This window comes from Salmo salar, chromosome ssa19, assembly GCF_905237065.1.
Source record: "Salmo salar chromosome ssa19, Ssal_v3.1, whole genome shotgun sequence".
Lineage (NCBI taxonomy): Eukaryota > Metazoa > Chordata > Actinopteri > Salmoniformes > Salmonidae > Salmo > Salmo salar.
In genome coordinates, this window is record NC_059460.1 from 4,212,475 (window position 1) to 4,234,990 (window position 22,516).

Genomic DNA, 22,516 nt, shown 5'->3' on the forward strand with positions numbered 1-22,516 from the left:
TGTTTCCTCCGACACATTGGTGCAGCTGGCTTCCGGGTTAAGCAGGCGGGTGTTAAGAAGCGCGGTTTGGCGGGTCATGTTTCAGAGGACGCATGACTCGACCTTCGCCTCCCGAGCCCATTGGGGAGTTGCAGCAATTAGACAAATTGGAGAGAAAATTCCGTTTTGTGTTTTACAGGTTAAGATTTGGGGAGGGTAAGCTTATCCTAAATCAGTACCAAAAGTGCATCTTCTACTCATACTCTGGTTTATGATGGAACATGCTTCATATTTTCTTCAATAAACAACTGTTATGATCCTATAAGCTAAGGAGCAGGCGTGCAAGTGGGCACGCAGGCAAGCAGGTGAACAGACAGACAGAAAGTCAGTCCGTCAGAACAAATACAGACAGCCAGACAGAAAGTCAGACAGATAGCCAGTCAGTCAACCAACCAGCAAGCCAGAACAGGTACCCACATTGGGGTCTCTCCTTGGCTCCGGCGTGGAGCAGCAGCCTGGCCATGGGTACGTTGTTGGTCATGATGGCCATGTCCAGGGGCAGAAGGCCCTAACTGTTTGGGATGTTGAGGTCCAGCTCCTCCAGACTGTACTGGGACAGGAGTAACTGCACCAGGTCCATCTCCTGGTGCTCCACCGCCTCGAACAGCACCTCGTTGCTCTGGAACTAACACACATAAACAAATGTTTAAAACCTCTTAGGGATAGGGGGCAGTATTTTCACGTTCGGATGAAAAACGTGCCCAAATTAAACTGCCTCCAACTCAGACTCAGAAGTTGGATATGCATATTATTAGTAGATTTGGATAGACAACACTCTGAAGTTTCTAAAACTGTTTGAATGATGTCTGTGAGTATAACAGAACTCATATGGCAGGCAAAAACCTGAAAAACATCCAACCAGGAAGTGGGAAATCTGAGAATTGTAGTTCTTCTTTTGAATCCCTATCGAAACTACAGTGTCTGTGGGGTCATGTTGCACTTCCTAAGGCTTCCATTGGCTGTCAACAGCCAATGTTAACCGTTTTCATCCTTCTCCTGTTACTGGGCAGAAAATAGTAGCTCAGTCAATCAGTGGCCTGTCTGAGGACAAGGGACTTGGTTATGCACGAACCCGCGAGGGCGCCGTTCCTTCTTTTTCTTCTGGAATGAATACGCTATTGTCCGGTTGGAATATTATCGCATTTTTACGATAAAAATACCCTAAAGATTGATTGTAAACATCGTTTGACATGACTCTCGTTAATCTAACAACTCTGTCCGATTTCAAAAAGGCTTTACAACGAAAGCAAAACATTAGATTATGTCAGCAGAGTACCCAGCCAGAAATAATCAGACACCCATTTTTCAAGCTAGCATATAATGTCACATAAACCCAAACCACAGCTAAATGTAGCACTAACCTTTGATGATCTTCATCAGATGACAACCCTAGGACATTATGTTATACAATACATGCATGTTTTGTTCAATCAAGTTCATATTTATATCAAAAACCAGCTTTTTACATTAGCATGTGACTAGCATGTGACTAGCATTCCCACCGAACACTGCCGGTGAATTTACTAAATTACTCATGATAAATGTTCACAAAAAGCATAACAATTATTTTAAGAATTATAGATACAGAACTCCTCTATGCACTCGATATGTCCGATTTTAAAATAGCTTTTCGGTGAAAGCACATTTTGCAATATTCTCAGTAGATAGCCCGGCATCACAGGGCTAGCTATTTAGACACACAGCAAGTTTAGCACTCACCAAAGTCAGATTTACTATAAGAAAAATGTTCTTACCTTTGCTGTCTTCGTCAGAATGCACTCCCAGGACTTCTACTTCAATAACAAATGTTGGTTTGGTTCAAAATAATCCATTGTTATATCCAAATAGCGGCGTTTTGTTCGTGCGTTCAAGACACTATCCGAAAGGGTAAATAATATTGTGACGAGCATGGCGCAATTCGTGACAAAAAATGTCTAAATATTCCATTACCGTACTTCGAAGCATGTCAACCGCTGTTTAAAATCAATTTTTATGCCATTTTTCTCATAAAAAAAGCGATAATATTCCGACCGGGAATCTGCGTTTAGGTAAACAGACGAAAGAAAATAAAGCATTCGGTCGACTCGGGCATGCACCTAAGCCCATAGTACTCTGATCGGCCACTTGCCAAACGTGATAAAGTGTTTCAGCCAGAGCCTGCCTCGATATCGTTCAGCTTTTTCCCAGGCTCTGAGAGCCTATGGGAGCCGTAGGAAGTGTCACGTTATTGCAAAGATCCTCAGTCTTCAATAAAAAGAGCCAAGATTAAACACAACTTGTCAGACAGGCCACTTCCTGCATGGAATCTTCTCAGGTTTTGGCCTGCCATATGAGTTCTGTTATACTCACAGACACCATTCAAACAGTTTTAGAAACTTTAGGGTGTTTTCTATCCAAAGCCAATGATTATATGCATATTCTAGTTACTGGGCAGGAGTAGTAACCAGATAAAATCGGGTAACGTTTTTTATCCGGCCGTGTCAATACTGCCCCCTAGCCCTAACAGGTTAACTCGTGGATACCATTTGTATATCTCTGCGAGCAATTTGAAGTAATTTTCGAACTAGCGTTAGTGCAATTGCTAACTAGTGTTAGCACAATGACTGGAAGTCTATGGTAACTGCTAGGATGCTAGTGTATACCAACTCTAACTTATATCATACTGGATGCAGAGATATAACAAATGGTATCCATGAGTTCATCTGACTAATGGACAAAATCCTGAAATATCCCTTTAATGAGACTTTGGACTTCGTGTCACGACTTCCACCGAAGGTGGCTGCTCTCCCTGTTCAGGTGGTGGTCGTCGTCGCCGGCCTACTAGCTGCCACCGATCCATTTTTCCTTTTCGTTTGTGTCTGTCTGTTTTTTATACCTGTGTTCATTTAGTTGATTTCGGTGGGTTTATTTACACCCCGCTGCCTGCTAGTCTTTGTGCGGGATTGTTTGTATGTGTTCTACGTTAGGGGTGCGTTTCTGCACCATGGGGTTTTCGTTTTATTCGGTAGTGTTACCGTTTTCGAGACTTTGTTTAGGAGTCGAGGTTTCTCCTCCGTATGTGTAGTTAGTTTCCCTGCGTGTGGCGACTTCGTTTTGTGCGTGTTTTTCCCTCATGTTGTTATTGAGTTCAGGACTACCATAATAAACATTTTGTGCCACTGGAACTTCCTTGCTCTCCTGCTCCTGATTCCTGCACCCCCTCCTACTAGGAGGCATTGTAACAGAATCCCACACCACACTATGGAGTCAGCAGGAGCTGACGCGCTCTCCACTTCCATGGAGGAGCGTGTTCAACACCACACCACCATTCTCCACCATGGAGAGATGGGAGAGGGGTGGCCTGCCTACCCCTGCACCAGCCACATTCCAACCTGCACCACCACCTTCTCCGGCGTCATCTGGGCCCAGCGGTATTTGGCTCGTGATGCCGAGGGAGTACGATGGGACGGCTGCCGGGTGCAAGGATTTCCTGCTCCAGCTGGAGCTGTATCTGGCAACCGTTCACCCGGCTCCTTCGGAAGGTGAGAGCGTGAACGCCCTCGTCTCCTGCCTGTCAGGCAAAGCTCTGGAGTGGGCCAACGCGGTCTGGGATGGACCAGACTCGGTGAGGGACAACTACCCAGAGTTCACCCGGCGCTTCCGGGCCGTGTTCGACCATCCCCTTGAGGGGCGAGCGGCAGGTGAGCGTCTGTTCCATCTACGGCAGGAGACGAGGAGCGCCCAAGACTTTGCGCTGGAGTTCAGGACCTTGGCCGCCGGCTCGGGGAGGAACGACAGGGCCCTGATTGACCACTATAGGTGCAGCATACGTGAGGACGGCCGCAAGGAGCTAGCATGCAGAGACGCTACCCTCACCCTGGACCAGCTAGTGGACATGTCCATAAGGTTGGATAACTTGCTGGCTACAAGTGGGCGTCCGGATCGGATCCTGTTGGTTCCACCCCCCAGCACCTCCTCTCCAACCCCCATGGAGTTAGGAGGTGCTGCAGCGAGGGCGATCGGAGGAGGAACCTCCTCCTGCACAGGATGTGGTCGGAGAGGGCACACTGCCGACCGGTGATGGAGGAACTCGTCTGGGAGTCGAGACGGCAGGCCGAGCACTGTTCGGACACCCCAGGTGAGTCAGCACCAGGCTCACCCAGAGCCCCCTGTTGGTCACATGTATGTGTTAATTTCTTTCCCTGGGTTTTTCCCCCATTCTCAGCATAAGGCGCTAGTAAATTCAGGTGCAGCAGGGAATTTCATGGACCGCGGTTTCGCGCATAGGTTAGGGATTCCCCAGGTTCAGATGGACAAACCCTTTCAGGTGCACTCCCTAGATAGTCGACCATTAGGGTCAGGGGTGGTCAGGGAGGCCACGGCTCCACTGGACATGGTTACGCAGGGGGTTCATGAGGAGAGAATCAGTTTCTTCCTCATTGATTCTCCTGCGTTTCCGGTGGTGCTGGGGATTCCCTGGTTGGCCTTTCACAACTCCACTATTTTGTGGCAACAGAGGGCTCTAAAGGGGTGGTCAGAGGAGTGCTCAGGTAGGTGTGTGGGAGTTTCCATCGGTGCAACGACGGTGGAGAGTCAAGAACAAATCTCCACTGTGCGCATTCCCCCCAAATATACCGATTTGGCTATCGCCTTCTGTAAAAAGAGGGCGACCCAATTACCACCTCATCGACAAGGGGATTGTGCGATAAACCTCCAGGTAAATGCCACACTTCCCAGGAGTCACGTGTATCCCCTGTCACAGGAAGAGACAGTGGCTATGCAAACATATGTCTCTGAATCTCTGAGGCAGGGGTACATTCGGCCCTCCACGTCACCCGCCTCCTCGTGTTTCATATTTGTGAAGTAGAAGTAGAAGGAGGGAGGTTTGCGTCCGTGCATTGACTATAGAGGTCTAAATTCGACTACGGTGGGGTACAATTACCCACTACCTCTCATTGCTACGGCGACTGAATCATTTCACGGAGCACGCTTCTTCCCAAAACTGGATCTCAGGAGCGCGTATAACTTGGTGTGTATCCGGGAGGGAGATGAGTGGAAGACAGCATTTAGTACCACGTCCGGCCATTATGAGTACCTTGTCATGCCATATGGGTTGAAGAATGCTCCAGCCGTCTTCCAATCCTTTGTAGACGAGATTCTCAGGGACCTGCACGGGCAGGGTGTGGTGGCTTATATCGATGACATTCTGATATATTCCGCTACACACGCCGCACATGTGTCTCTGGTGCGCAGAGTACTTGGGCGAATGTTGGAGCATGACTTATACGTCAAGGCTGAGAAATGCGTGTTCTTCAAACAGTCTGTCTCCTTCCTGGGGTATCACATTTCCATCAGGGGTGGTAATGGATTGTGACTGCATTGCAGCCGTGCGTAATTGGCTAACTCCCACCACGGTAAAGGAGGTGCAGCGGTTTTTAGGGTTTGCCAATTACTACCGGAGGTTTTTCCGGGGTTTTGGGCAGGTGGCTGCTCCCATTACTTCACTGCTGAAGGGGGTGCCGGTGCGTCTGCGGTGGTCGGCTGAGGCGGACAGAGCTTTTGGTCGCTTGAAGACTCTGTTTACCGAGGCTCCCGTGTTGGCTCATCCGGATCCCTCTTTGGCATTCATGGTGGAGGTGGATGCGTTCGAGGCTGGGATTAGAGCCGTGCTCTCACAGCGCTCGGGCACGCCACTGAAGCTCCGCCCCCGCACTTTCTTTTCGAGGAAGCTCAGCCCGGCGGAGCAAAACTATGACGTGGGGCCCGGGAGTTGCTGGCTGTCGTAAAGGCTCTGAAAGTGTGGAGACATTGGCTTGAGGGGGCTCAACACCCTTTCCTCATCTGGACTGACCACCGTAATCTGGAGTACATCTGGGCGGCGAGGAGACTGAACCCTCGCCAGGCAAGGTGAGCCATGTTTTTCACCAGATTCAGATTTACGATATCGTATAGACCAGGTTCCCAGAACGCTAAGGCAGACGCACTGTCCCGTCTGTATGATACAGAGGAGCGGTCCATCGATCCCACCCCCATACTTCCGGCCTCTTGTCTGGTGGCGCCGGTGGTGTGGGAGGTGGACGCGGACATCGAGTGGGCATCTCGGTTGGAGCCCACTCCGCCTCAGTGTCCTGCTGGGCGGAAGTACGTCCCGCTTGGTGTCCGCGATAGATTGATTCGGGGGGTGCACACGTTACCCTCCTCTGGTCATCCGGGTATCGATAGGACGGTGCGAAGCTTTAGGGGGAAGTACTGGTGGCCCACTTTAGCCAAGGACGTGAGGGTTTACGTCTCCTCCTGTTCGCTGTGCGCTCAGTGCAAGGCTTCTAGACACCTGCCCAGAGGAAAGTTACAAACCCTCCCCGTTCCACAGCGGCCTTGGTCACACCTATCGGTAGACTTCCTGGCCGATCTTTCTCTGTCCCAGGGGAACACCACAATCCTGGTTGTTGTGGATTGGTTTTCTAAGTCCTGTCGTCTCCTCCCTTTGCCCGGTCTCCCTACAGCCCTACAGACTGCGGAGGCCCTGTTTACACACGTCTTCCAGCACTACGGGGTGCCTGAGGGCATAGTTTCTGATCGGGGTCCCCAGTTCATGTCCCGGGTTTGGAGGGCGTTCATGGAGCGTCTGGGGGTCTCGGTCAGCCTGACCTCTGGTTTTCACCCCGAGAGTAATGGGCAGGTGGAGAGAGTAAACCAGGATGTGGGTAGGTTTCATATTGCCAGGACCGGCCAGGGAAGTGGGCGAGGTACGTTCCATGGGCAGAGATGGCCCAGAACTCGCTCCGCCACTCCTCAACGAACATTTCGCCCTTTCAGTGCGTGTTGGGGTATCAGCCGGTCCTGGTACAATGGCATCCGAGCCAGACCGAGGCTCCTGTGGTGGAGGATTGGGTGCAGCGCTCGAGGGAGACCTGGGAGGCCATCCTGGGGCACCTAAACGGGCCGAAGGCCGGCAGAAAACGAGCACTGACCGCCACCGCAGTGAGGCCCCATTGTTCACGCCTGGAGATCGGGTCTGGCTCTCGACCTGAAACCTGCCCCTCCGCCTGCCCTGCCAGAAGCTGGGTCCGCGGTTTGAGGGGCCATTTAAAGTCCTGAGGAGAATAAACATGGTGTGTTATAGGTTACAGCTCCCCCCTTATTACCGTATTAACCCCTCGTTTCATGTGTCTCTCCTCAGGCCGGTGGTAGCTGGTCCGCTTCAAGAAGCTGAAGTGCAGGAGGTCCCTCCGCCCCCCCTGGACATCGAGGGGGCCCCGGCATACATAGTGCGATCCATACTGGATTCCAGGCGTCGGATGAGGGGCCTGCAGTACCTCGTGGATTGGGAGGGGTACGGTCCGGAGGAGAGATGCCGGGTGCCGGTGGAGGACGTCTTGGACCCCATCTCTGCTGAGTGAGTTTCACCGCCTCCATCCAGATCGCCCTGCGCCTCGTCCTCCTGGTCGTCCTCGAGGCCGGCGTCCCGCGCGTCGGGGGGGGGGTACTGTCATGACTTCCACCGAAGGTGGCTCCTCTCCCTGTTCGGGCGGTGCTCGGCGGTCGTCGTCGCCGGCGTACTAGCTGCCACCGATCCATTTTTCCTTTTCGTTTGTGTCTGTCTGTTTCTTCACACCTGTGTTCATTTAGTTGATTTTGGTGGGTTTATTTACACCCCGCTGCCTGCTAGTCTTTGTGCGGGATTGTTTGTATGTGTTCTATGTTAGTTGTTATAATAAACAGTACCTTGCTTGTTAACGTCTTTAAAATGTCTTGTTTAGAATGTCCTTAACATGGAGGCTCTGACGAAGACTAAGAAAACACATTAGATCCTACACCAGCTACGGAATGAATGCACTATTTTGGAAGTGACTTACCTCTTTTTTTAAGGGTCATGTGTTATGAGGTAGGGCCAAGAGTTTTTCCTAACCAAATGACCTGGCAAGCAAAAACTCTGGGTCTTAATAATGGACTATAAGGTTTTAACTTGGACCAGAAGTTTTTCATGGTCAGCTGGTCAGGAAAAACTCCTGGTCCCGGTCCTGACACGTTTTCTTAACCTGTTTGGGCTAGGGGGCAGTATTGACACGGCTGGATAAAAAACATACCCGATTTAATCTGGTTACCACTCCTACCCAGTAACTAGAATATGCATATACTTATTACATATGGATAGAAAACACCCTAAAGTTTCTAAAACTGTTTGAATGGTGTCTGTGAGTATAACAGAACTCAAATGGCAGGTCAAAACCTGAGAGATTCCTTTACAGGAAGTGGCCTGTCTGACCATTTCTTGAACTTCTTTTCCATCTCTATCTTTTACTAAGGATCTCTGCTCTAACGTGACACTTCCCACGTCTTCCATAGGCGCTCAGAGCCCGGGAAAAAACTGAATGTCGTCATTCCAGCCCCAGGCTGAAACACATTATCGCCTTTCTCAAGTGGCCGATCAAGGGACTCTGGGCTTATGCGCATGACCCGACCGCCCCCGCCTTTGTGATTTTTTCCTCTGTTTGCCGAAAAGGAGATTCCCTGTCGGAATATTATCGCTTTTCTACGAGAAAAATGGCGTAAAAATTTATTTTAAACAGCGGTTGACATGCTTCGAAGTACGGTAATGGAATATTTAGAATTTTATTGTCACGAATTGCGCCATGCGCGCGACACTTAATTTACCATTTCGGATAGTGTCTGGAACGCACGAACAAAACGCCGCTATTCAGATATAACGATGGATTATTTTGGACCAAACCAACATTTGTTATTGAAGTAGCAGTCCTGGGTGTGCATTCTGACGAAGACAACAAAAGGTAATCAAACTTTTATAATAGTAAATATGATTATGGTGAGTGCTAAACTTGCTGGGTGTCTAAATAGCGAGCCCGTGATGCCTGGGCTATGTACTTAGAATATTGCAAAATGTGCTTTCACCAAAAAGCTATTTTAAAATCGGACATATCGAGTGCATAGAGGAGGTCTGTATCTATAATTCTTAAAATAATTGTTATGCTTTTTGTGAACGTTTATCGTGAGTAATTTAGTAAAATGTTAGCGAATTCCCCGGAAGTTTGCGGGGGGTATGCTAGTTCTGAACGTCACATGCTAATGTAAAAAGCTGGTTTTTGATATAAATATGAACTTGATTGAACAAAACATGCATGTATTGTATAACATAATGTCCTAGGGTTGTCATCTGATGAAGATCATCAAAGGTGAGTGCTGCATTTAGCTGTCTTCTGGGTTTTGGTGACATTATATGCTGGCTTGAAAAATGGGTGTCTGATTATTTCTGGCTTGGTACTCTGCTGACATAATCTAATGTTTTGCTTTCGTTGTAAAGCCTTTTTGAAATCGGACAGTGTGGTTAGATTAACGAGAGTCTTGTCTTTAAATAGCTGTAAAATAGTCATATGTTTGAGAAATTGAAGTAATAGGATTTTTAAGGTTTTGAAAATCACGCCACAGGCTGCAAGTGGCTGTTACGTAGGTGGGACGCAAGCATCCCACCTAGCCCATAGAGGTTAATTCCATGCCAATGTGCATGGAGCAAACCAGGTGGGTATCGCATTGGCATAATTTCTAAGTAATTATGATAGTAACATATGAGTAACATATGAGTCATCATTGGCACTGCCATCGCTGTTCCTCTGCCAGTCCTGCCCTCTCAACCTGACACCTCTTTCTCATGAGAGGCTGAGATGTGCTCATTCCTTCCTATCTTGGCATCTGTGGCATGGCAGATATGCTGCCCTCTCCACTCTGCCACAGGAACAATGTGAATGACTGGGGAGCTTGGGCTGTGATGCTAACACACACTTAGCCGCTGACGGAAATGTCAATGGGATGCAGAGGCGGTGGTGGCGCATTCCGTAACCCGATCCCACATAAGATAGATGAAGAAAGATAGAAAGTGTGAAAAAATAAAGAAACACCCCTTTCGGCCGCCTTTCCTTCCAGTTCTCTGCTGCCAATGACTGGAACGAATTGCAAAAAATCACTGAAGTTGGAGACTTATATCTCCCTCCCTAACTTTAAGCGTCAGCTGTCAGAGCAGCTTACCGATCGCTGCAGCTATACACAGCCCATCTGTAAATAGCCCATCCAACCAACTACCTACCTCATCCCCATATTTGTTTTTGTTTTTCTGCTCTTTTGCACACCAGTACGTCTACTTGCACATCCTCATCTGCACATCTGTCACTCCAGTGTTAATGCTAAATTGTAATTACTTCGCCACTTTTGGCCTATTTATTGCCTTACCTCCTTACTTCATTTGCACACACTGTAAACAGACTTTTCTATTGTGTTATTGACTGTACATTTGTTTATCCCATGTGTAACTCTGTGTTGTTGTTTTTGTTGCACTGCTTTGCTTTATCTTGGCCAGGTCGCAGTTGTAAATGAAAACTTGTTCTCAACTGGCCTACCTGGTTAAATAAAGGTGAAATAAAGAATAAATAAAAAGAAAAGAAAGAAATAAAAGAAAAAAGAAAGAGCCTCGCTATGCTTAGTCAATAGTGAATCACCTATTGAATGTGTGTGTGTCATGGACCAAATGCACATGACACATATTGAGCCTATGGTGAAATCAGTGTAAAGAGTCAATTTCCAACGCTCGTCAGATGTTTATGAGTGTTAATAGAGAATAGAGAATTAATAGAAAATTTAAGTGAGTTATATTGTTTCTGTAATCAGGATTAACACAGACACGCGTGGACACACACACACCAAACAACAGCTGACAGTGGCGGCAGAGCCCACATATCTCCAAGATAAAGGCTACAGTCGGTGGAGCCACTGATCGCCCCCGCATCAACCCCTTTCGCAGGCAGGGCGACACACCAAAATACACCCATCACATCCCCATTCTCTCCCTCTCTCCTCTCCCTCAGTAAATGTTCTGTCCCATAATAGAGGCCCTTATTTTAGGCTTCCTCATGCAAGCCTATTCCAGGGGCAGATAAACGACGCAGGTATTTGGAATAATTTTTCCATGGGGCAAGGCCTGAGGCACAGATAAAACAGAGATATATTTATAATGTTCTGAGTATCCATTTCAAAGAGGCGGTAGTATAGGAATTTCCAGCAGGCTTATTGTTGTTTGTTGTCTGATTTTTTTGTCAGCCCCCAGAAGGCCCATCACTCTTTGACAACATTAGCGTGGGGCGGTGTTGAGGGGTTGGTGGCGGTGACTTTCAAAGTTCAACGGATGCCACTGCCCGCCACATAGATAGGTGACTTGTCTAAAAGTCACTCATCAATGACAGTCACTGATTCCCCCAGTGACTCCATACTGTCCCCAACACCAGAGAGAAATAGGGAAAGAGAGATGGTGAAATGGAGAGGAAAGCAGGGAGAGAGAAAGTTTAAGAGAGGGGTGGGCAAGTTAAGAGTTTGAGCTTTGAGAGACAGTGATAGGTGAGGGCAAGAATAAGAGGGAAAGAAAGAGAGAGAGAGATGGAGAGGACAGAGAGAGCAAAATAACGAGAGACCAAACCATAGCCATGCAGCATTGAAAGCCACAACATTCAAACACGACACCTCTCAACACCCAATTTGTCAAAGTTAGGGATAAGGACACAGAATTAGCACAGACCAGTCCACTTTAGAGAACAAAGGAGAACTCTGACCTCGTCAGTCCGCTTCTGGTAAAGACCAGCACCCAGCAGGGACACAGAGGTGCTGAAAATCCCCATGTACAACAGGACAATGACAGATCTAGGACATACTGGAGATGATCAAATATATATGCTGATATAGTCCTTCAGGACTGGAATCCAATATGGCTAAGGCACCTATCAGTGACACCCCAGCACACATTAGAGAACTCTTTATCTTGGGATCTTACAAGAGGGTAGGACATACGCTGTATAATCCTCCGTCAGGTATATTACACACACACACACACACACACACACACACACACACACCATTCCTGCCTTATAACACACTGCGAGCAGGAAACAGTCCTGGTGGGAACAAAGCCCTACCAGAATCCTGGGTTCATGCTTGGCCCCTCACCAAGCCCACATCAAATAGCACAGTTACAGCCCCACCACCGCCACTCACACACAATGTACACGCACACACATACAAATGTACATGCACACACATGCACAGAGACACACACACACTACTCCACCACTGCTCTTATGTACACCCTGCCACCACCACCACACCAGTCTTCTCTACCACCACGTCCTCTCCTCCATTCCCCTCTTCCCGCTATACCCTATCTCCCTCCATCCTTCCTCCTCTCCTCTACCACCTCTCTTTTTATCTCCCATCCTCCCCTCTCTCCCTCTCCTCTACCACCTCTCTTCCTCCATCCCTGTTCTCCCTCCAACCTCCTTTCCCCTATCACCTCTTCTTTTCATCCATCCCTCGCTCCCTGTCAGTGCCTACTTGAACTCTGACATGGGGAGTGGAATTAAACAAGGATGCTTGCTGTATAACATGGGAGCTGTGTGTGTGTGTGTGTGTGCGTGTACGTTTCCATGTGTGTGTTTCTCCATCCCCGTCCTTTTTTCACCATTCCTTGTATCTCTCTTACTCACTTTCTCCACCTTTATCAAAGCAGATTATTTTTCCTTCCCTCTTTTTTCGCTTCTTCTCACTCACACACCTCAACCCACCGCCTTCCCTATTTCTCCCTCTCACTCACTCATTTCTGCATGCCTCCTTCCCTCTTTGACTGCCCTCTCCTTGCCTCCTCTCTTTCTCACTTTCTGTCTCCCTTTACTCCCTCCCTCCCTTGTGTATGTGTGTGTGTGCATATCCCTGTGTGTGTGTTTGTGTTTCTGTGCCTATGTGTGCGAAAGCATGCGTGTGTGCACCTGTGCGTATGTGTGTGTGTGTGTGTGAGAGTGTGTGTGTGTATGCCTGTGTGTGTGCGTCTGTGCCAGTGGAGGCTCCACAGAGGAGGAAGGGGAGGACTATCCTCCTCAGTGAAGTTCATAAAAACTTCAACTTTGTGGGCGATACTCGGCCTTGTCTTAGGACGGTAAGTTGGTGGTTGGAGACATCCCTCTAGTGGTGTGGGGGCTGTGCTTTGGCAAAGTGGGTGGGGTTATCCTGTTAGGGCTAGGGGGCAGTATTTACACGGCCGGATAAAAAACGTACCCGATTTAATCTGGTTATTACTACTGCCCAGAAACTAGAATATGCATATAATTATTGGCTTTGGATAGAAAACACCCTAAAGTTTCTAAAACTGTTTGAATGGTGTCTGTGAGTATAACAGAACTCATATGGCAGGCAAAAACCTGAGAAGATTCTGTACAGGAAGTGCCCTCTCTGACCATTCCTTGGGCTTCTTGACTCTTTTTATTGAAAACTTAGGATCTTTGCTGTAACGTGACACTTGCTACGGCTCCCATAGGCTCTCAGAACCCGGGAAAAAGCTGAATCATGTCGAGGCAGCCCCTGGCTGAAAAACATTAGCGCCTTTGGTAAGTGGTCTATCAGAGGACAATGAGACTGAGGCGCGTGCACGAGGCGACCCCATGTTTTTATTTTCTCTCTCTTTGAACTAAAACACAGATTCCCGGTCGGAATATTATCGCTTTTTTATGAGAAAAATGGCATAAAAATTTATTTTAAACAGCGGTTGACATGCTTCGAAGTACGGTAATGGAATATTTAGAATTTTTTGGTCACGAAACGCATCGAGCGCGTCACCCTTCTTTACACTTCGGATAGTGTCTTGAACGCACAAACAAAACAGAGGATATTTGAACATAACTATGGATTATTTTGAACCAAACCAACATTTGTTATTGAAGTAGAAGTCCTGGGAGTGCATTTTGACGAAGAACAGCAAAGGTAATAACATTGTTCTTATAGTAAATCTGACTTTGGTGAGGGCTAAACTTGGTGGGTGTCTAAATAGCTAGCCCTGTGATGCCGGGCTATCTACTTAGAATATTGCAAAATGTGCTTTCACCAAAAAGCTATTTTAAAATCGGACAAAGCGAGTGCATAGAGGAGTTCTGTATCTATAATTCTTAAAATAATTGTTATGTTTTTTGTGAACGTTTATCGTGAGTAATTTAGTAAATTCACCGGAAGTTTGCGGGGGGTATGCTAGTTCTGAACGTCACATGCTAATGTAAAAAGCTGGTTTTTGATATAAATATGAACTTGATTGAACAAAACATGCATGTATTGTCTAAAATAATGTCCTAGGATTGTCATCTGATGAAGATCATCAAAGGTTAGTGCTGCATTTAGCTGTGGTTTGGGTTTATGTGACATTATATGCTAGCTTGAAAAATGGATGTCTGATTATTTCTGGCTGGGTACTCTGCTGACATAATCTAATGTTTTGCTTTCGTTGTAAAGCCTTTTTGAAATCGGACAGTGTGGTTAGATTAACAAGAGTCTTGTCTTTAAAATGGTGTAAAATAGTAATATGTTTGAGAAATTGAAGTAATAGCATTTCTAAGGTATTTGAATAACGTGCCACAGGATTCCACTGGCTGTTACGTAGGTGGGACGATTTCGTCCCACCTACCCTAGAGAGGTTAAATCCTGCCTGTTTGGCCCTGTCCGGGGGTTTCATCAGATGGGGCCACAGTGTCTTCTGATCCCTCCTGTCTCAGCCTCCAGTATTTATGCTGCAGTAGTTTATGTGTCAGGGGGCTAGGGTCAGTCTGTTACATCTGGAGTATTTCTCTTGTCTTATCCGGTGTCCTGTGTGAATTTAAATATGCTCTCTCTAATTCTCTCTTTCTCTCTTTCTTTCTTTTTCTCGGAGGACCTGAGCCCTAGGACCATGCCTCAGGACTACCTTGCATGATGACTCCTTGCTGTTCCCAGTCCACCTGGCCGTGCTGCTGCTCCAGTTTCAACTGTTCTGCCTGCGGCTATGGAACCCTGACCTGTTCACCGGACGTGCTTGTTGCACCCTCGACAACTACTATGATCATTATTATTTGACCATGCTGGTCATTTATGAACATTTTAACATCTTGACCATGTTCTGTTATAATATCCACCCGGCACAGCCAGAAGAGGACTGGCCACCCCTCATAGCCTGGTTCCTCTCTAGGTTTCTTCCTAGGTTTTTGGCCTTTCTAGGGAGTTTTTCCTAGGGAGTTTTTCCTAGCCACCGTGCTTCTTTCACATGCATTGCTTGCTGTTTGGGGTTTTAGGCTGGGTTTCTGAACAGCACTTTGAGATATCAACTGATGTACGAAGGGCTATATAAATAAATTTGATTTGATTTTGATTTGATAAAAATAAAACATTTAAAAAAGTATACTCACATATCACCAAATAATTGATTAAGCATACTTTTTTTGCAATGAAGGTATACAGTAGCCTCAACAGCACTCTGTAGGTTGGCATCATGGTGTAGCTGGAGGACAGCTAGCTTCCATCCTCTGGGTAGATTGACTTCAATACAAAACCTAAGAGGCTCATGTTTTTCCCCCCCTTTCATAGACTTTCTGTATGACAACTTCCAGATGACGTCCTCCAACCTATCAGAGCTCTTGCAGCATGAACTGACGTGTTGCCCACCCAATCAGAGGATCAGAGAATGAATCTACTAATGAAAGCATAAGCTACAGCTAGCTAGCACTGCAGTGCATAACATGTGGTGAGTAGTTGACGCAAAGAGAAAGAAAGAAAATAGTTGAACAGTTTTGAACAAATTAATTTATTCCACAATGAATGAGAAGCAAGAGAGATAAAGAGTGAGATTGTCATCTTTTTTCACTTTCAGTTTCACTTACTTAGCTAGTAAATGTAGCTAGCTAGTTTAGCCTACTCAAACACCCTGCTCAAACAGAGGGATGCTATGTTAGCTAGCTGGCTATGACTATCCAACACAACACTGGAACTCTTTCAAGTCAAGGTAAGCTTTTGGTTTTACACATTTATTGCCACCGGGGCTAGCCGGTGTAAGTGCTAAACTGCTTACTGACTGTACACTAACTTTACTGCATGATTGTAGCGGGTTTACTAACGCGTTAGTTCTGTTAGCTATGATGACTATGACGTTACTTTAGCTAATATGGTGACAACGATGTAGGCTGTGTGTAGCGGTTATGATATGGTTTGGAAAGGTTTTTTTCCCTGGTCACATTCATATGATGTCCACAAGTGAAGGGAAAAGGTGAGAGGAGGAGCGCGCATAGATGCGAGAATGAATACAATGTGGCTGATGTGAAAGTGAACTGTGTTTACGTGTGTATTCATTCCGCCGATTCTGTTGAAAAACGTTTCTTAAATGGAAGCAAAAGGAAGAAAACGGGGATAAACATACCTGAATTTGTCCAAAATAAATTATTGTTTTCAACGGTTGGACTCATGATGGGCTCATGATTACATCCTAGATCAGCTAGATGCAGGCAAGAGTATGCAAGGCGGTATTGAATGTGTCACTGTCGGTCCATGTGTCACTGTCTGTTGCCTCCAATTTTTCTCTCGACCTGTTTGCACCTACATTGTAAACATTAATTCATAGGCTAGGTTGTAGCAACCTCATAATGGTTCTAGGGAAAATGTGAGTATTATGTAGTAGCCTAAACCTATTGCTTTTACAATGAACTGGGTGAATGGAATATGAATGACAGTCATTTCTATTACGGCATTTGGATAAGGCATGCTCATGAAAGGCATGCTCATGAAATTTGTTTTATCCTCCTTCATCTTAAACGGCACCGACTACCACTTTTCTGTGCATATACGTGTGTGTGTGCGCCTGTGCGCATGTGTGTGTCGTGCTCCCAGGTTGGACCCTCCACACCAGGCCAGTCTGCCGCCACAGGACTACATAAATCTCTACTAGGCCGTATGTCGGCAGGGGGCGCTGGGGTTGGTTGTGTGTGTAGAGGGCACGACAACACCTCTTCCCCCTCAGGAGGCTGAAAAGATTTGGCATGGGCCCTCAGATCCTCAAAAAGTTATGCAGCTGCACCATAGAGAGCATCTTGATTAAATCGTTTTTTTTTTCTTCTCATCAATCTACACACAATAATACCCCATAATGACAAAGCAAAAACAGTTTTTTTCTAATTTTAGCAAATTTATTTAAAAACAAAACAATTGAAATATGACATTTACATAAGTTTTCAGACCTTTTACTCAGTCCTTTTTGAAGAGCCTTTGGCAGTGATTACAGCCTCGAGTCTTCTTGGGTATGACGCTACAAGCTTGGCACACCTGTATTTGAGGAGTTTCTCCCATTCTTCTCTACAGATCCTCTCAAGCTTTGTCAAGCTGGATGGGGAGCATCACTGCACAGCTATTTCAAGTCTCTCCAGAGATGTTCGATCGGGTTAAAGTCCGGGCTCTGGCTGGGCCACTCAAGGACATTCAGAGACTTGTCCCGAAGCCACTCCTGCATTGTCTTGGTTGTGTGTTTAGGGTCGTTGTCCTGTTGGAAGGTGAACCTCCGCCCCAGTCTGAGGTCCTGAGTGCTCTGGAGCAGGTTTTCATCAAGGATCTCTCTGTACTTTGCTCCGTTCATCTTTCCCTCAATGCTGACGAGTCTCCCAGTCCCTGCCACTGAAAAACATCCCCACAGCATGATGCTGCCACCATCATGCTTCCCCGTAGGGATGGTGCCAGATTTCCTCCAGAAGTGGCGCTTGGCATTCAGGCCAAAGAGCTCAATCTTGGTTTCATCAAACCAGAATCTTGTTTTCATGGTCTGAGAGTCCTTTAGGTGCCTTTTGGCAAACTCCAAGCGGGCTGCATTGTGCCTTTTACTGAGGATTAGCTTCGGTCTGGCCAGTCTACCATAAAGGCCTGATTGGTGGAGTGCAGCAGACATGGTGTCCTTCTGGAAGGTTCTCCCATCTCCACAGAGGAACTCTGGAGCTCTGTCGTTGTGACTATCTGGTTCTTGGTCACCTCCCTGACCAGGGCCTTCTCCCCCGATTGTTCAGTTTGGGCGGTTTGCCAGCTCTAGGAAGAGTCTTGGTGGTTCCAAACTTCTTCTATTTAAGAATGATGGAGGCCACTATGCTCTTGGGGACCTTTTATGCTGCAGACATGTTTTGGTACCTATCTGTGCCTTGACACAATCCTGTCCCGGAGCTCTACGGACAATTCCTTTGACCTCATGGCTTGGTTTTGCTCTGACATGCACTGTCATCTGTTAGACCTTATATGTGGATGCCTTTCCAAATCATGTCCAATCAATTGAATTTACCACAGGTGGACTCTCAATATAGTTGTAGAAACATCTCAAGGATGATCAATGGAAACAGGATGCACCTGAGCTCAATTTCGAGTCTCACTGCAAAGGGTCTGAATACTTTGTCATTATAGGGGTATTGTGTGTAGATTGATGAGGAACACATTTCATTTGATCCACTTTAGAATAAGTCTGTAACGTAACAAAATGTGGAAAAAGGGAAGGGGTCTGAATACTTTCAGAAGGCACTGTACTTACACTGACACTCCAACACATACACACACACACACACACTCACTCACACATAACACTTATACACAGGCACAATGTCACCACACACACACTTACACACTCATCACATACATTGCTGCTACTGTTTATTATCTATCCTGTTGCCTAGTCACTTTAACCCTACCATACTGTATCTACCTGTCACAGTATCCACAGAAGGTGGCGCCCCTCCTCGGTCGGGCGGCGGTCGTCGTCGCCGGCCTACTAGCTGCCACCGATCCATGTTTCTGTGTCTTTTGGTTTTGTTGAGCGCTGCTCCCTATTCTAGTATTGGCCGGGCTGCGCCCCGTGCGTCATTTGTTTTGGGAACGTGTTCCCTCTTTGGGTATTGTGTGCACCCTGTGCCTTTCGGCTTCTTGTGTTGTTTTCGGGTTGTTATTAAACGCTATCGCACTACCGGACCTCTGTCTCCTGCAATTGACTCTGCCTCTCTACTGCTCCTGGTAAATCGTGACACTAGTTTTCAGACCTTTTGCTCTGGAGCAGGTTAACATGCACTGTATATAGCCAAGCTGTGATTGCTCATTGTGTATTATAATGTGATATTCGTTTTTAATTTGGTTAGAGGTAACTTTTATAATTATCATTGTTTTCATTTCACAGAAGGTGAAGTATTGTGTGTTTGCAGGTGCGAGTGTAAGCGCGAGAGAGTGATGCATAATGAGGCAGAGAGACAGAGATGCATAATGAGGCATACGGACAGTACAGACAGAGAGGGGTAAAGGGCAAGGTAGAGACAGCCAGAAAGAGTGCGAGATAGAGCCAGAAAGGGCGGGACAGTGAGAGAGCAAAATTGATAGCAAGAGAGACAGAGAGAGAAAGATTGAAAGAGAGAGAGGGGAAGGGGATGTGTGGACTCTGCTGGCTGACTCTAAACGTGGCTTGTAGAAGGAAATTCTGAAATCTGATTCTTGGCACCAGGCAGGCTGGACAGGGATAGGAGGGAGGGAGAAGGGGGGGCAGTGTAACTAGGATTCACATAGTTTCCCCCCCGCTGGCTCTTATCTGCTTATAGGCAACACGGAGCAACAATAACCTTCTGACCCACAACCACAGACAAGGGGTTGGCATGGGAACACAACAAACTGCAGACAAAACACATACACACAGACAGACACACACACATACTTACGTGCACACACAAGGACCGGCACACACACACACACACACACACTTATATCATCAGAGAGGATATTCTGTTGGCTAAAGTACAGAAAACATGGAGCAGCTCATCGCCAGATTAGAGATTTAACATATCAAAGACAAAAACAACTATGTTTGAGCTTAGATAAGATCTTATAGATGGGCAGATATAATTCATGAGATTAGTTGTAGACCTTAACGCCATGATCAATGGAATGGATGGTGAAGGGATGCATCTTCAGGACTGCCACCGTGCATAGAGACTGGGACCAGTCTGTGTCATTATAGGTCCCTGTGTTTTGTGCAATTATGTGAAATAGTAAGATTTTATCCAGTATTTTGAGCTTTATCTAGAAATTAGGTTTACACAAAAAATGAAAGCAAGTGTCTGTGGATGGTGTTGGACCATCTGACATAACAAGAAAACGGGACAGTTTGATGGAAAATATTTAAATAAAGTTAAAATCCAGGCCTGTCACATGATTGCACAAAACACAGGGCCCAAGCATGAAGTCAAACTGATCCAGGATCAGCTTTACCAGTTGTCCACCCCCAGCTTGGCAGCATTCGTACAGGAGCAAACCAGAGAGAAGGGGTTAGTGGTGATAACACAAAACACAGGGCCCAAGCATGAAGTCAAACTGATCCAGGATCAGCTTTACCAGTTGTCCACCCCCAGCTTGGCAGCATTCGTACAGGACCAAACCAGAGAGAAGGGGTTAGTGGTGATTGCACAAAACACAGGGCCCAAGCATGAAGTCAAACTGATCCAGGATCAGCTTTACCAGTTGTCCACCCCCAGCTTGGCAGCATTCGTACAGGAGCAAACCAGAGAGAAGGGGTTAGTGGTGATGACACAAAAGACATGGCCAAGACTTAGACTAGGACCTTTTAACACTAGGTAAGAATCTCTCTCTCTCTCTCTCTCTCTCTCTCCACCTTGGGAAAAGGCCAAAAAAATAGCCCACACTCCTCTGTATGTTTAACCTTTGAAGGGCCCTGCTGAGCAGAGCAAGGCCTGCCACCTGTTCAGCATGTGTGTGGTGTATCTGTGTGTGTGTGTGTGTGTGTGTGTGTGTGTGTGTGTGTGTGTGTGTGTGTGTGTGTGTGTGTGTGTGTGTGTGTGTGGGGGTAGGTAAATCTCCCTAATTTTGATGAACAGAGACAGCAGTGAGTCGCCATGGGGATGTGCGATTGAGCGTTCTCAGGAGGGGGGGCGACAAGGTGGGATTTGGGTTGTCTACACTCGCACCCAACACACACAAACACACACACACACACTCAAACCCGCACCCCTAAACCCCACTGATCATCAACTGTTCCCTAGCCACTCAGACAACAGTCTCTATCTCTCCTCCTCTCTCTCGCTCTCGGCTTGGTGACACGGCGTCTCTGGCGGCAACCGGGGCCTAGCCTGGGTGGCTCCAGGGCTCCTGTGTGTGTTATTCTGATATGTGTGTGTGACACACCAAAGGGGTCTCGCCTGGATCTCCCTCTGTCTCCCCTCAGTCTCCCCTCAGTCCGCCATATGCCGGCCACCTGGGGGGGCCGACCCCAGCCATTGACTTGAATGGCGACTGCCACCAGTTGCCGGATTCTCACACGGAGCCTGGGCGCCGACGCTGGTGCCGGTGCGCTCTAAGTCCCACAGCCGTAACTCTGAGAATAAAAACTTAGTGAGGGTCCCACGCGGGCCCCATGACTCCACCAGAGGCTACCGTCTACCTCCCCTAATGTCTTGTGGCTCCTGTCTCCGTCAGGCCTCCCAAAAGCCCCCAATGTAAAGTCTGAGGCCCTGCCATCCACAGTCAAATAAATAAGGTGTTGGAGTGTTATTGTACTGAGTTGCTAGAGGAAATGAAATACAAAACTGGAATAGACACCCTCCCCGGGGTGGAAGCACATACACACACATGGGGCGTGTGTGGGCGCACATGCATGCAGATAGGCAGGCAGGGAGACACACAAATGCAGGGAGGCAGGCAGGCCCGCACACATGCACAAACCACAGGAGGTTGGTTGCACCTTAATTGAGGAGAAAGGGCTTTGGGTAATGACTGGAGCAGAATTAGTGGAATGGTATCAAATACATCAAACACATGGTTTCCAGGTATATTATGTCATTCCCTTTGCCCCGTTCCGGGCCATTATTATGAGCCATCTTCCCCTCAGCAGCCTCCTGTGGCACATACACATGCACTGGCAGGCAGGCAGGTAGACAGGCACACATACACACAGTGAGAAAATCCAGTAGGTGTGAGAGGGTGGAAAGGAAAGGGGGGATTGGGATAGAATATATAAAGGAGGGAGAGAGAGAGGGCAACTCAAGGGAAGCAGGGGAAAGATTGGAGAGGGAGGAATAGGAGGAGGGCGAGAACAAAGGGATCAGAACATAGGGGCAATTGGGTTAGAATGATGGAAAGAAAGAGAGAAAGAGGTAAGGAGGGAGTTGAGGATGGTAGAGGGAGACACAGGAAAGGAGCAATAGAAGAAGGGGAGATGATAGAGAGAACGTGAGGGGGAAAGAGGGGTAGACTAATTAGTTCAGTAGTACAATGTACAATGTCCATACTTGGACATATTATGTCCAGTGCTGCAGGTATAGTTGCCCAGAGGCTCATATCTAGGACTGCTTTACATTGTTTTGAGTGGAATGAGAGGGAGGAGGGAGAGGAGGAGACAGGGTGAATTGCTACCTGAGTTTCTCATCCCATATATTTTCTTTCCCAACCATTTTCAAACCACAAGTCACTTTAGCTCTCCCTTTCTTGGACACCTCCCTCCCTTCCCAATAGTCTCTCTCTCACTCACTGTCCTTCCTCTCTCTCTCCCCCTGTCTCTGCCCCCCCTTCTCCTCTCCCTCCCAATATACCCCATCGCTCTCTCCCTCTGTCTGCTGAATTTAGGTTTCGGTGGAAACCTGAGTGAGTCTGG

General features: G+C 47.2%; 1 pseudogene; it reads right to left on the reverse strand.

Moving 5' to 3' along the window:
- Window positions 1-3,024, reverse strand: part of LOC106578334 (ankyrin repeat and fibronectin type-III domain-containing protein 1-like) — a 60,490-nt pseudogene extending 57,466 nt beyond the window's left edge.
- Between the last annotated feature and the right edge of the window lie 19,492 nt (window positions 3,025-22,516).